This window comes from Gopherus evgoodei, chromosome 3, assembly GCF_007399415.2.
Source record: "Gopherus evgoodei ecotype Sinaloan lineage chromosome 3, rGopEvg1_v1.p, whole genome shotgun sequence".
In the NCBI taxonomy this organism is placed as follows: Eukaryota; Metazoa; Chordata; order Testudines; family Testudinidae; genus Gopherus; species Gopherus evgoodei.
Genome location: NC_044324.1, coordinates 74219036 through 74235135, shown reverse-complemented (window position 1 = coordinate 74235135; position 16100 = coordinate 74219036). Strand labels below are relative to the sequence as shown.

The 16100-nt window shown below is 42.5% G+C and overlaps 1 pseudogene; it reads left to right on the top strand.

Annotated features, from left to right (window-relative positions):
• The first annotated feature begins 5522 nt into the window (after positions 1-5522).
• LOC115649378 overlaps positions 5523-16100 on the top strand; it is a 30650-nt pseudogene continuing 20072 nt past the window's right edge.

Here is a 16100-nt window from a genome sequence, read left to right as displayed (position 1 = left end):
ACTCAAAGTCTCTACTTGAATATTAAGCAATTCAATTCTATTGTCACCCTCCCTGCTCTACTCCTCAGGTCAGGTTACTTCTGAGGCTGTCTCTTCTTTACCACCACCCCATTCCTCAAACCTTTTCTGGAATTGGTCTGCATTCTTCCTCTTCCCATGGGCTTTGGGGGTCTTTTCTGGTCACTGCATATCTAAGATCTATGCTGCTCCATTAGAGTGAAATTGGCAGAAGACTACTCAGTGAACAAACTTTCAGTGGCTAGGCAGAAGCAGATCCAAACAAAGTAAGCTTGAGTTAATTTCCATAAGGTGTTACTGTGATCATCCATTACAATGTACCATCACAAAATAATTTCTAGCATGACAGAGCCAAGGAAACAGGTAGGATAGGTGCAGTTTTGCATGATATAAACATTCACTGGCATTTCATTAAGCTATGTGTTGAATGCCACCAATAACCAGGGCAAACAAGACAGCAAGTTAGGACTGTAAATCTTCCTCGCCACCTCTCATTTCCAGGTTCCCTGAATTCAAAGAATGCCAACTCCCATTTACAGTAAAATTGAATCAAGCACACTATGTTGCTGACATTCCATCAACCATAAACTCTGATACATCAGAATTGGTTTAAGTAAAGGAGATACTATTTTAAAGACTGCGTATTTTTAAGACTATTCAATATTTTTGTATCTCAACTGGTATATTTTTTTCCTAAGACCCGATCGACCTAAAATTAGATCAACCAAGCTATACTGCTCGAGGCTGTGAAAAATTTCATGTCGTGACCACTATTGTTAGATCAACCTAACCCCCACTATAGACACAACTAGGTCCACAGAAGAATTCTTCAGTCCAGCTAGCTACTGCCTCTCAGAACAGCGAATTAACTACATCAATGAAAAAAAAAAGCCCTCAGTTCATGTAGGAAGCATCTATTCTACAGCAGCACAGCTGCAGCTGTAGCGCTGATAGTGCAGATGTAGCTTCAGTTTTCAAGAAAAGGATATTACCTACTGATGTGGATGCAGCAGCAAAATGAGGACAGACACATGGAATTAAGCAGCAGGCTGCAACTTTTATTAAACTTTAACCCATCATCCATACTCTCCTATACCGGGGATTTAATTGGTTCCAGTGTTGAGGTTACAGGGCTCCTTACTATATAACCCATAACCTGGGGCAGACTCAGCTCTCTCGGAGTCCTAGGACTGCTCCCCTCCCTTGAGAAGGACAGAGGGTGCAGCAGGGTGGGGACCCTGGCCCATGAGAGCCACAAGATCTCACCCAATCACATGAGCCCAAGGCCCATCACCAAAATCGCAAATCTTTTACTTTCATTTTATTCACTTAACTGCACTGGAAACTGGTCAAAAGTTGCAATGAATAAGCAACTCCACCCCAGTACCTCAGTTAGGTACTAAACACATTCCTACTTAATCCACTGCGGCTTGACAGTGCTGCAAGGAAGGCAAAACAAAAATAATCTCCCTGGTCCTCTACTAGTTGGCCCATTGGAGAAAAAAAATTCTTCCGCATCCTCTAAACAGGCAAACAGCTAGATCCATAACATCTGTTAGGCTGGGTTCCCATTCCTAATTCAGGTGAGTAGCGTGGACTGCTCAAACGGAGCTGTAAGAAGCTCCACGTGATCCTTTCGTTGAGTTAAATCCAAGGAACTGAGGAATGCTGGCCAATCAGCACCTCTCTCCCCCAGTGGTCATTGGATGCCAGAGACTCCTGGGGGAGGAGTTACTTATTGTCCCATGACAGGAATTTGAAAATATTGCTGTTTAAATGGCTGTCTTCTATCTCATCCATTCTTTTGTCTCATTATACATTCAGAATTAGAATGCAAGTATTGCTCTAAGCAGCAATTACAATTGTCAGTGCAAGCCATCATGTTCACATGAAAAGATGGAGAAGTGAAAAGTTTAAGGTTTGTGATAATTAATGAAAGACGACAGAGTGAGTTTGACAAATGTCACAATTACAATAAAGGTAAAATCCCTCAGACTGTAAACTCTTTGTGGCTCTTAAGTACATGTACAGCATGTTTTAGGCACCACTGCAACATTAATACAAAACAAATGATTTATTACTATATAAATACTGTTTCTTTATGAACAAAGTTTAAAATTTAAAGTTTATAATAAATGAATTTGGTGGTTTTTGGCAGCATCTCCCACTTTAGCATCCAGGTGCAAATCTTAGATTTAAACAGCCTGCAGTAAAAGCACACCCACTGTACAGCACTGTAGTGCACCAAACATCATAGGAAAAACCTTGACAACCAATAGCCACAAGCATGCAGGTATTTGACCCAAAAAAATGTGCTTTGCACTATGACCTGAAGGTTAATAGATTCCAGCTCTTGCAGCACAAGTATTCCTCCATTGGGCATCCTACCCTCAAGACATTTTGCAGGGGCAAAGACAGGGACTAACAGCATAAGCTTAGGCAGCAAAGAATCCTGTGGCACCTTATAGACTAACAGACGTTTTGGAGCATGAGCTTTCGTGGGTGAATACCCACTTCCTCAGATGCATGCATCTGAGGAAGTGGGTATTCACCCACGAAAGCTCATGCTCCAAAACGTCTGTTAGTCTATAAGGTGCCACAGGATTCTTTGCTGCTTTTACAGATCCAGACTAACACGGCTACCCTCTGATACTTGACAGCATAAGCTTAGCTGATCTCAGCAACTGCAGTAGTGCAAAGGGGGGCAGGAGGAGAAAGGCAGATAATTCACAAAACGTACAGGGCTTTGCAAATTAAAAACACTGCCTTGAATTGCATCAACAGGAGAAAAAAAGAATTAAAAGCAAATCATAGACCACTGGGGAACAGGGAGTCCTTCCACAGATTATTGCATTATTTTGGATTTCTTTCCTTCCCCTTTTTACACACGGGGGCGCTGGGGGGGGGGGGAGGCCGGAGACGACACCAAGGGCAGTGGTGGAGGCTCAGGGGGACCTCCTCAGTGGGGAAACATAAAAAGGGAAAGAGCAGCGGAGGGCGCTGGCATGAGCGTTAAGGTGTAGTGTGCAGGGAGGAGGACATCGGGGTGGAAGGGGTCTCGGGGTATGGGACAGGGAGAAGGGGGAGGAGAAACTAAGTGGGACACCCAGGGTGGGTCAGGGTGTGGCGTGGGAAGAGGGGGACATCCGTGGTACCAGGCAGAAGGGCATCCAGAACGGGAGGGGTGTCAGGCTGTGGCGCGAGGGTGTATGGAGGGGCCCCAGGAAGGTGGCCGGCAGCCCCCGTCTGGCGGGCCGGGCCGCGCACGTCCCCAACGCCCTCTCCGCTCGCAGAGGCGGGGCCGGGAGGGCTAAAGGGCCGCTGCGGCCTCCAGATGCTCCGCCGCCCGGGACCCGCCGAGCGGCACAAGTCGGGGGAAGGGAGGGGGAGCAGCGCGCGGTGCCCCAGCCCGGTAACGCGAGCGGGGCAGGGGGCTGGTTACCTTGGCGACAAAAGCCGGAAGAACCCGACAGCGGAAAGCACCGGAGCAGCCACAGACAGCTCCCAGCATGCAGCGCGGCTTCCCCTTTCCTTCTCTCCTCCCATCAGGCCACCTGCCCCACAGCGCCCCCTGCCGCTCCACAGGCAGCACAGCGCTCTGACCCCTGCGGCGCGAAGCGTAGGTGGATGTGTGAGAGAGCCTGTCTCTGTGTAGAGCGGCGATTCTCAAACTTTTGTACTGGTGACCCTTTTCACATAGCAAGCCTCTGAGTGCGACTCCCCCTTATGAATGAAAGAACTTTTTTATATAGTTAACGCCATTATAAATGCTGGAGGCAAAGCAGGGTTTGGGGTTGAAGCTGACAGCTCATGACCCGCCCATATAATAACCTCACAACCCCCCTGAGGGGTCCCGGGCCCCCCCAGTTTGAGAACCTCTGGTATAGCTGGATGGATGCATTTATTCCGTGTATGCACAACTGTAGGGAAGTGTGTGTATGCATGCTGTGTGCCTGTGTAGCGGAAGTGTGTGTATGTGTTCTATTGTGTAATGTTCATCAGTTTGTGTGTCCGTGTAGGGGAGGTCCGTTGTCCACGGCTTGTGTGTAAGAAAGTGTATGAAAAAAATGTCTCTGTGTAGGCAAGTGTGTGCCAGGGTGCATTGTATGCATTTGTGTATAGGTGGGTAAGAGACTATGTGTCTTTGTGTAGGAAGGTGCATGTATTGCTGCATAGGTGTATACCTGTGTAAATAAAATTTGCAGCCTAACTCTTTGACTTTTAGTCCTTTTGTTGGTTTGTGCATAAAAAAAATTGATGACATAAAATGTGTGTGTTCATGTCATAACATGTTTTTAAAAGAGATGGGAACTCTAAAGAAAGTATTGTTTCTTAAAAAGTAAATGTCCTTGACTAGTAATTGCAGAAGAGCCAATGTATCATGCATTTCTCCTTACCTTTTTCTAGCTACATTAAATTACTCCTGAGAGAATTCTGCGCCACTGCAGAATGCAGAGTTTTGCAGAATTCCTTGGTTCCCCAGTAGAATTTCTGGCTGCCAGTAGAGGCCGCTGGACTCTGCAGAGCCCATCTCACAGTGAGCAGAGAGCCCAGCCTGGTGGGTCTGGAGGCTGCATGCACATTCATTGATCCTCACTCTCCCAGGATGGGAGAGGGCCAGGGAGACCCAGCTAGTTCTAGCACAGGGTGAGGAAGGGCAGGGCCTCAGCACATCATGTACCTGAGTGTGACAGTAAAGAAGCTGGGGGGAATAAAGGCTCTGGGAGTGCTGGTGTCTGCGCTGGGGACTGCACCATGGCTTGACTTGGGGGAAGCTGATGTATGGGGGCTGCCCTGTGGCTGGGCTCTGGAGGGGGAAGCTGGTGTCTGGGGGATGCCCCATGGCTGGACTTTGTGGGGAGGAGGAGGATGGTGGTGTCTGGGCCAGGGGATGCCCCATGGCTCAGCTCTGGGGGGAAAGGGGTGTGGGTATCTGGGCTGGGTGGTGCCAAAATAAAATATGCAGAATTTTGCAGAATTTTAAAATATTGTGCACAGACTTTTTAATATTTTGGTGCAGAATTCCTCCAGGAGTAACATTATAAATAAGGCAACATTTTAGTCACAGGTATTTTTAGAACAAGTCATGGACAGGTCAAAGGCAGTAAACAAAAATTCATGGCCTGTGACCTGTCCATGATTTTTACTATATCCTTAACTAAAACTTGGCTGGGGGGGCTCCACGTGCTCTGGGGGATGTGGTCCAGGTGCTGGTGCTGGGGGAAACAGGTTGGCAGCAGCGTAAGGCCCAGGACTCCCACTGGTGCTGGGTGGGAGGATTGGTGAGCCTGGCTGGGGCTCCCTATCTGGCTCCACATGTCTCTGCAGCTCCAAGGTAGAAGAGAGGGCCAGGTGGCTCTGCACGCAGCTCCCTCCACAAGCGCCGGCTGCGAAGCTCCCATTGGCTGGGAATGCAGCAAATAGGAGCTGCAGGAGCGGAGCCTGCGGATGCAGGCAGCATGCAGAGCCCCCTGGCCTGTTCACCAAGGAGGAGCTGCAGGGCCATGCCAGTGAGAGATGGGGAGTCCCCCACCCTGAGGTAAGCCTCCCCCACACTCCCCAACTCCCTGGCCCTAGCCCCCTCCCAAACTGCTGCTGCTGTTAGTCACTGAAGAAGTCACAGAAAGTCACAGAATCCATGACAGTCTCACAGCCTTAATTATAAAGTCTTTGTTGCTGACTCTCTTTTTGTGTGAATGTCCAGCACCTACCACAGTGGGGCCTATGTGGAAATATATGTGTTAGTGTATGTTAGTTGTGTAACACGAATACATGTGTGTATCTGTGCGTGGGAGGCAGTTTCTAGAGATTTATGTATATGGTTATATGGACGGGTGTGGATGTCTGTGGTTGTGCTTTATTGATTTGTATTTTGGCTTCAGGTGTGGGCATTTAATGGACCCATTGCAGGTGTGATAATGTGTAGTCCTAATTCCATATGTGAAATGAATAACACATAAAATTACCATATAGGCATTTCTGAAATAAAAATTATATTTCTTGGTCTATCATTTCCACAAATTACCACCACTGACAAATGTGAACTGTACTCCATTCACTCATAGATGGAACAGAATCATTGCACTAATGTTGCATTATACAAAACATTTATACGGGTGATGTGACATGAACAAATCAGGTTTTGTACTTGTCAGACATTGCTCTTGGCAAGTCATTAAGAAAATAGAGCTGAGAGTGGTGAAGATTGTGAGTTTCCCTTTTGGATTACCCATTACCCCTGAGAAAGTAAAACAAAGCCCCAATTTTGTTCATGATTTTAGGTTAAAGAAAAACAGTTATGTTGCCAATATTCTCTTTTACACATTATATTCTTACTAGCTGTCAACTCACCTGCATTTGAAGTTTAATTCACTTTGACCTACTCACTCTTGTTATCATTCATCCATTTTGGAAAGCAACACAAGCATGTAGGAGTATATGTGTACGGCATGAGTGAAACAAGTATTGGAATACTGTGTCCGTTTCTGGCATCTACATTTTAAATAGGATGTTGAAAAATTGGAGGGTGTAGAAGAAAGCCACAAAGATAATTTGAGGACTAGAGAAAATGCCTTACCATGAGAGGCTTAAAGAGCTCAATATGTTTAGTTTCTCAAAAAGAAGACTGAGACATAACTATGGTGTAGAAGTGTCTTCATCAGGAAAGAATGTCAGATACTAAAGGGCTCCTTAATTTAGCAGAGAAAGGCTAACAAGAACTAATGTCAGGAAGCTGAAGCCAGAAAAAAATCAAATTAGAAAGAAGGCACACATTTTTATCAGTGAGAGCAACTAACAATTGGAACAAATTACCAGGCCACCTCATGTGGTCTTTAAATCAAGACTAGATGCATTTCTGGAAGATATGTTTGGCTAAAGCATAAGCTATTTAACAAGTTATTGGGCTCAATGCATGCATACTGGGGTGAAATGTAATGGCCTGTGATAGAGAGGAGGTTAAAATTAATCCAAGTCTCTGTAAAGTTATTGCTGGGATTGAAATGGAGCAGAGTGAGTACTACTGCTTTTATCCTGCAAGTACTTGTGCATGTGAATAACTTTACATGCTTGAGTAGTCCCATTCAATTCTGTGGAACTACATACATATGTAAAGATATTTATGTTCATTTATTTGCTGGATTGGGCCTAAGAGCTGGAGAGAAAGAGAGAAGAACACTGAAGATGAATATTGGAGAAGTAAAATCACAAAAAAAGAGGTTTAAAAAAAAGAGTATTTTAAAGAAAAACAAACATAAAAAGAAATAAAAGTAGCTTCTGGGGGGAAAAGACAAACAAACTAGAGGAAGTTAAAACATAGGGTCCAATGCTAAGCCCATCAGAGTCAGAGGGAGTAGGACTCAGCCCACAGGCAAGCTGCTAGATATAGAAAAGAGAAAAAATTGGACTAATAGGAGACAGAACTTAAGAAAAACACCACAAATGCAAGGTTTGCATAAAACAATGAGTGGGCTATACTATTTAGGCAAAGAAGAAACTTCCCTTCCTTTTCCTTCCAATGTCCTTAAAAACAATTTGGGATTTAACTGCAGCGCTGTAAAATTATATGGGGCGTTATAAACACAAGTTTAATTCCTGCAACCCCTTCTTTCCTGAGCAGGATCATTGGGGATACTCAGGTGAAGAAGCACTTCACTGTTAGCCGAGCAGTGAATATGTTCTGGGTCTTGCAGCAGGTGGGTAACTGGCAGAACTCAAAGCCACCTACTGGGAGCAAGAACTGTTCTCTCTGCTACTGGGATGGCATAGCGGGACACTCCCCAGAAGCGAAATCCGCTTTGTTGGAGGCTCTTATCTCTGTGCGGTGTGCGTGGCGGGCACTACAGTTCCAGAGGGCGCTGTGTGGGGCGGCAGGGAGAGCGGCACAAACATGCTCTGCTCTTGCTCCTTCATTGGTGAAAAAGCTTCCTGGGCTGGGTTCAGACAGTCCTCTCTCCACGTGGGTTCACCGGCTGGCAGGCTGAGCGGGAGCAGCCTGGGCTATCTCCCAGGGCGTTCCATAGCCCCGTAACATCAGGGGCCGGGCAGAGAGCTTCAGGCGGCGCGCACATGGAAGAGTCTGTTTTCTGGAGATCAGGCGGAGGATGCAGAGCGGGCTGCTGATTATCCGGTATTGCACCGGAGCTGCGGTGTCCGCTTCCCCTCTCCCTGCTCGGGGCCGGAGCCCTTAACTTGCTGTCTAGCTGTGCCTGCTCCGGAGCTCCTGCTCACGGGGCTTTTGGAGCACAGTGGAGACAGCGCATCTGCAAGCCTAGCTCTTGTGGCGGCTGGCAGTTCTGGGGTCCATTCAGGGCACCGCTTGGGTGACAAGAACGTGTCCCCCCCCACTTTTATTGCCCTGTTGCATTTTGATGCACCCAACGCTCCTTGTATTGCTTGGCTGCTGGTTACCTAAGCACAGTGCTTCATCAACCCCCTTGTGTACGCACAGCTGCTATCCAAGCACTGCATAATCTCACAAAGTAGTCCTAGTTTCTAATTTTACTTTAATGTAATTTCTAATCTTTAAAATCATTACATATCAACTGAAAACATTTAGATGGTGTTCCTGTATTTCCTGAGGTATTTATCAGATTCTGTTTCAAATATTCTTTGAATTCCAAACTTCATTGCACAGATAACCTGCTTGCCCAGCTTCCCCTCCCTCAACAAATACATAAGTAACTTTCAACGATAACATTTGCAAATGTGTCAAAATCTATTGTGTGGGCACTGTACATGATTTGTGACGTTCAATATCTTGACTGCAGAATCAGCAAATGCATTCCATATGTAATAAAAAGTGAAAATGTGGATGAAAATGAATGATATCATACTAATTGCTATGAATCTTGGAAAAAGTTGGCCCAGTGATTTTCAAGGCACATCAAACCCATACGTAAAGTATTAAAAGTGACTTTTTCCTCTGTGATTTCTGCAAAGTACTGTTTCCACATTTAAATGTGTTGGTTTCTCCTAATTAACAAAGGTCTGTTTTTTTGCCTTCCTGATAGTGTGGTGTGGGAACAGGCAACTATTAACATTAGGAACTGATCCATCTCCTCTTCTAGTTTTAATCTACTTTTAGGCTTCAGTGGGAATTATATGAATGCAAGGAATTCAGGTTCAGATACCTGGGATCCAATTCTATCCACATGCAATTTGATGGGAATTTTGCTGGTGATTTAAATGGGAGCAAGACTGGACATTTTATTTATAATTATTGTGGCCCCTCCCACATGATCTTTTAAACATGTAAACATCTTAACTGTCTCTCATTTTGTTAATTTTGATTCTGATTATGAACTGGGATTTTTAACAGTTGAAACTGTGTTTTCCTTCACATTTTGTTTTGTGGTTTTAGTTTACAGAAAAACAGTTACATTGCTGTCTTATTTCCCAATAATAAATCTTTTGTGTACTAATTTGGAGACAAATATTTGTGGATCGTAGAAAAGCATGCATTAACTTCTGGTTTTAATTCATATACATTTCTTACTGTTGGCTCTTCAAAATTGCATTATCCACAGCCACAAAATTTAAATAAATAAAAGTCAGAAGCATTTCAACTGTGAGAAATTTTTGTTTAAACAAGTCAACATTATATATGATGAAACCCTTTCTTTCTACCTTTCTAACTGATATAAAATTTATGTGTATTTTAAATCTCTAGTGAGCCAAAAGCAAGAAATTTGCCAGTGGATATTACAGTGTCTCCAGGATCATTAGAAATAAAAAGTTGTCAAGCCTGCCACATGATCAGCCTTTCCCTGCAGAGGTCAGGATTGTTCCTTTTTCCTGTCGAGGATTACAGTATATAGCTGGAGATGGTTTGCATGTGGAGGCTGCAAGTTCACGCAGATTCAAATACAAGTAAGGCCAGTTATTTTGTTTTCCTTTGATTTAGACACTGTATACTAAATTCCTTGAGACAAAGAAAATCAAGGCAATTGTTTAGAAAATATAATTTTTGTTTATGGATAATTTGAGACTTTTTTTTTAAGGTATTTCAAACATATGAGAAAAACAAGGTGCGAAAATAACTAGGGCTGTCAAGCGATTAAACAGATAATAGAATACCATGTAGTTAATATTTTTGGATGTTTTCTACATTTTCAAATATATGATTTCAATTACAACACAGAATACAAAATGTACAGTGCTCACTTTATATTTATTTTTGATTTCAAGTATTTGCACTGTAAAAAACAAGTAATAGTATTTTTCAATTCACCTAATACAAGTACTATGATGCTCTCTCTTGATCATGAAAGTTGAACTTACACATGTAAATTATGTACAAAAAAACTGCCTTCAAAAATAAAACACTGTAAAATTCTACATATGTAAGTTCAGCTTTCATGATCGAGATTGCACTACAGTACTTGTATTAGTTGAACTGAAAATACTATTTCTTTTGTTTTTTACAGTGCAAATATTTGTAATAAAAATAAATATAAAGTGAGCCTATACATTTTATATTCTGTGTTGTAATCGAAATCAATATATTTGAAAATATAGAAAGCATCCAAAAAGATTTAATACATTTCAATTGTATTCTATTGTTTAACAGTGTGATTAATCATGATTAATTTTTTTAAATTGCAATTAATTTTTTTGAGTTAATCAGCGTGAGTTAACTGCAATCAATTGACAGCCCTAATTTTTCACTATGGCAAACTTAGGGCTCCAGTTTTGAAAATGTGGCATATGCTGGCTACTTCTGCATCACATTAGATAAGTTCAGATTCATCTGTCCACAGTGGTACCCTTTAGTTTTGTTTTGATTCAATCATATTTATTGATTATGTTGAGTTTTCTGTTATAACTGGGAAAATATGCCGTCTGAACTGGCTTTAGTTGTAATGTTTTCTCTTTGCTGGCCAGCAGAGGGTATTGCTATATTGGAAACTGTTTTTTCTTCTTCGAGAGAGAGCATGTTTGTTGCTACATTATATACTTGTACCTGGTTGATAGTTTAGAATATAGCTCTACCCACTGACCCCTCAACCCCACCCCCTCAGCTATCTAGTGTGGTAAGTTAAGGGAGGAACCATCACACAGCAAAACCAGAGATCAGTAGAACTTAACATTAACAGAGTTAAGTTTTTTAATTGATCTAAATGTAACTTTAAAAGGATCCTCTTGACCCTGAAACAGTTTCAGCCCATCCAACATGAATCTTGCAAAACTGTTAAAAATGACCATTCAAATACAGCATGTATACATTACAGTAAATGCTAGATGCTGTGAATGTGGGTCTTCCTTCAGCTCTGCTTCCTTGTTCCTTCTCGTAAGCAAGCAGGATGGTTGAAATGTACAAAGAATTTGGTGTATGGAATGTCAGTATTTTTCTTGTTGCTTGTAGTAGTTAGAATCTCAGCTTTCAGAAGCTGATGAGTGGATACCAAGGTTTTTTATGTGCAAATTTATGTAGAATTCAACAGAGCTTGTTGTTTATTATGTTCTTCTTTAATATCTGTAGCATTAATTCAACTTTGAGTGAAAGTCTGAAGGCACAGAAGAGTTGCATCTTTACTGTTCAATCTTGTGGTGAAGTCATAATAAAAGAACGGTAAGCAATACAGTTTATATGTTGCATATTGATAAATGCTGCATAACATAAGAACATAAAACAGCCATCTGGGTCAGACCAAAGATCCTCGAGCTCAATATCCTGTTTTCCGACAGTGGCCAGTGCCAAATGCTTCAGAGGGACTGAACAGAACAGGTAATCATCAAGTGATCCATCTCCTGTCACCCATTCCCAGCTTCTGGCAAACAGAAGCTAAGGACACCATTCATGCCCATCCTGGCTAATAGCTGCCGCTTCCCGCTTCTTGTTTACAGTGTCACTGAAAGTGAGAACAGGTGTTCTCATGGCACTGTTGTAGCCGGCATTGCAAGGTATTTACGTGTCAGATATGCTAAACCTGCTGCCTTTTAATTTCATTTGGTGACCTCTAGTTCTTGTGTTATGAGAAGGAGTAAATAATACTTCCTCATTTACTTTCTCTGTACCAGTCAAGATTTTATAGACCTCTATCATATCCCCCTTTAGTTTGTCCCATTTCCAAGGTGAAAAATCCTAGTCTTATTAATCTCTCCTCATATGGAAAGCTGTTCTATACCTCTTATCATTTTGTTGTCCTTTTTCTGTACCTTTTCCAATTCATATATATTTTGAGGACGGGGCAACCACATCTGCATGGTATTCAAGATGTGAGTGTACCATAGATTTATATAGAGGCAATATGATATTTTTTGTCTTATTGTCTATCCCTTCCTAATGTTTCCTAATGTTCTGTTAGCAGTGGTTGCTATTCATGTTACTCATGCATTAAGATGGGACAGGTTAAAAGTTATATTTTTAAAGCCTCCTCACCTGTTACTCATGTACGCCAGAGATGGTTAGAAGTGAAATTATTTGAAACAAGTTTTCATCATTTATGCTATTGTTTACTTTTGGCATGTCACTCAAAGTGGAAAATAACAAGGGACTAGGAGAGAGAGTGTATGTCAGTGGTAGGGCACTGGACTGGAATTTAGGAGATTTGGGTTCTTTCCTGGCTCTGCACTGTACCAGGCAATGCCATTTCGTCTGTCCGTGCCTCAGACTCCCTATCTGTGGAATGAGGATGGTGAGTCTTACTCTCTTCTATGTTTTGAGGTATAGGGCTTTTCATCCATAGATCAGAGGTAAATGTATTTATTGGTCAGTTTCCTTTTCTGGTTCTCCTACACCAAGGGTGGCCAATCTGTGGCTCCAGAGCCACATGCGGCTCTTCAGAAGTTAATATGCTGCTCCTTGTATAAGCACCAGCTGCAGGGCTGGAGCTACAGGTGCCAGTTTTCCAGTGTGCCGGGGGGTGTTCAACTGCTCAACCCCTGGCTCTGCTACAGGGCACTGCCCCCACTCCCTGAGCCTGTCGTGCCCTTGCTTCCTCTCCCGAACCTCCTGCATGCCACTAAACAGCTGATCTGAAGGTGCAGGGAGGAGGGGGAGGCGCTGATCAGCAGGGCTGCTGGTGGGTGGGAGGTGCTGGGAGCCGGCGGGGGGGAGAACTGATGGAGGGCTGCTGACGTATTACTGTGGCTCTTTGCAACGTACATCGGTAAATTCTGGCTCCTTCTGAGGCTCAGGTTTGCCACACCCCGTCCTACATTAACAAAGCACTTCAGTATTTTGTATTGCAAATACTGCAGGGGAAAGTTTAAGTCAAAGAGATTGTTTGTTTAAGAAATGTTAATGGTTATTAATTAAATATAGCTTTAGGAGCATTTTTTAATGTAAATGTATACATGCTTTTGTATCCTTCTGCATTTCAGGAATTTGATTCTGTTTGATTCTGCTCATTCTGTCCTATAAATTCTCCCTCGCAACAAGTTGTACTTATAGTGTGACTAATCAGAGTAGGTGTTGGTGGAAACTACCTGTTGTCCTCAGAGAAAAGGGTAAAATTAGCTCTTGTCCTGAAAGTTTGAGTCATAATAAACAATTTTTCTGAAGAGATTTTCCGTAGTGGTTACTGTGCTTCTGTGGAACCCCATGTACTGAGCACCCCTCTCTAGTACAGGACTTGAAGCTTGACACGTGGAGGATGGGGTCTGTGACCAGTAACATCTGTAGCTGTTAGGACACCCTCTCTCATTCCCCCTGTTCCCAAGATTTCAAAACCCTAGATCTGAACTCCTCCAAACGTTGGGAAAGTTAATATCTCGAGCTGAACTTTTTATTGGACTCCTACTGCTAAATGGGCCAAATCGGCTTCCTAGTATGAGCAGCCCTGACCTTCAGAAGTGTGTAAGCTGTACCTGAACTCTGTGTGTCTGCCTTAGCTCTCTTTCTTACAAAGTCTGCAGATTGCATGTGAATTTTAGTGCAGAGTTGCTGTGCTGTTTAGCTGTTGTGATGAGCAATTTAACAACTTCAGCTGAACGTTGCACATTCTAACAGACATACTTGCTATCTCTTAGGATCTGTGTCACTTCCTAATATTCAAATGGCAATTCAAATGTAATCCGTTTCTATATATTGCCATCAGCTGTACTGATTTATGATTACTCGAGCGTAACCAAATGATGATTTCATGGCTTTTCCTTATAAGTGTTTTAGCAGCTAATTTGTGTTTTATTTTATATATTAAAGAATGACCAGAACTTGTTAAGTTCTTGTCAGCAGTGTATGTGATATTTTCAGTTGAAAGCCTCTGAGGCATTTCCATCCCCAAATAAACATTGTTTCAAATTTAATTCATTTACTATATGTATACGAATGGATACTGCCCTCTTCTCCACGCCTGAGCACACAGACAATCAAACTGGAATAAAGGGTGAAGCGTGTGGGACATGGCAGTGGCTCTCCACCCATGCTTTTGTCCTTTCAGGGAGCCTCTGGTGCTTGGTTGGGCTAAACAGATCTGGAAGGTATGACAGGATGGAGCAGAGTAGCTGCCACTGTATCTGGTGTTCTCATTTCCCACACTGCCTCATTTCCAAGCTGAACTCAGTATTGTAGTTAACGCTGTTAGAAACAACATTAGTTCCCTCTGGCTTGGCCTCATCAGAGCCTGGTCCACACTACACAGTTAAATCGATTTAAACAGTGTCAAATCGATTTAACTCTATAACCCGTCCACACTACAAGGCACTTTAATCGATTTTTAAGGGCTCTTAAAAATTGATTTCTGTACTCCTCCCCAACGAGAGGAGTAACCCTAAAATCGATATTACTATATCGATTTAGGGCTAGTGTGGACGGAAATCGAAGTTATTGGTCTCAGTCCTTTAATGTAGCTACCCAGAGTGCACCGCTCCGGAAATCGATGGTAGCCTAGGACCATGGACGCACACCACCGAATTAATGTGCCCTAGTGTGACGCATAAAATCGATTTTATAATATCAGTTTTATAAAACCGGTTTTAGTAATTTTGATTTTATGCTGTAGTGTAGACATAGCCAGAGAGAGGGGTTAGCGTATGACAGATAGCTTGTGATAACATAGATGTGAGGGGGAAAAGAAGGTTGCAGAGCTGTGTGGAGGGCAGGTCTTCCTTGCAGATGATCAGAGATCCACTGGGTTAGAGCCTGATTCTTTCCACGAGTCTCATGGCTCTCCAGAGATACAGAATTATGCCCTCTGCCCCTTCTATACTACCCAATGGAGGGAAGATTGTAGCTTTCAAGCCATGGAAAATCTGACAGAGATTTCAGGATGCTTTTTTCTTTCCTACTGATTATACTGTAGAAGAGAAGGTTATAGACAAAAAGTATGGCTTTCAGGGCTTTGCTTCTGTCATTCAGTAGTTTTCAGAGAGCAGAACAGAATGTAATTTAAATTAATTTTCATGAATTATTATCTTTTAAGGAGATTACCCTTTCCATTAGGCCAAAACTTTATTTTGCTACACAAGTGCTTTATTTGTGCATTGAAAAATCAAATGCAGATTAGAGTATTTTTTAATTATTGCATTACATTTACTGTTATGACTCAAGTTTTCTGTGTAGAGCAATCATATGACTACTTAATTTATGTTAAAGAAAAGTATATTATTCTAAATTTAATGAGGGTTTTGGGGCGAGGTAATCTACATAAAGTCATACAATTTTATTTTTTAATTTTATAATGCAAATAGATTTTCAGTAGAGAGGATTGTGATGTATACTTTCTAAAAATAATGTTAATGTTGGACTGCAGTTTAGGGGTATTATAAATTAAAAAAGAGAAGAAAATCTGAAACAGAATTTTCTTCCACTGTAGGACCCTATGTGGGTAGAGCCTTACAATAACGAGGGGTCCCGTTGAGGGACTGGACCCTAGTAAGCCCATGTTGTTGTATTAGATGGGCTTGAATGAATCATTGCTCAATACAATTCAAACTCTTCTAAAACTGAACTAGCGCTGCATTAATTTGACATCATTTTATCCAGTTCTAGAGACAGATAAGGGCCCAGATCCTGGCCTCCCATTGACAGATGTACAAGGCCCAAAATGTAATAGAAAAGCTGTATTTCTGCATAAGATGGCCAAGCCAAGGGAGTAGATGGTCTGTTTAGGAGAGCTCTGAGCCCCCCATATGAGGCA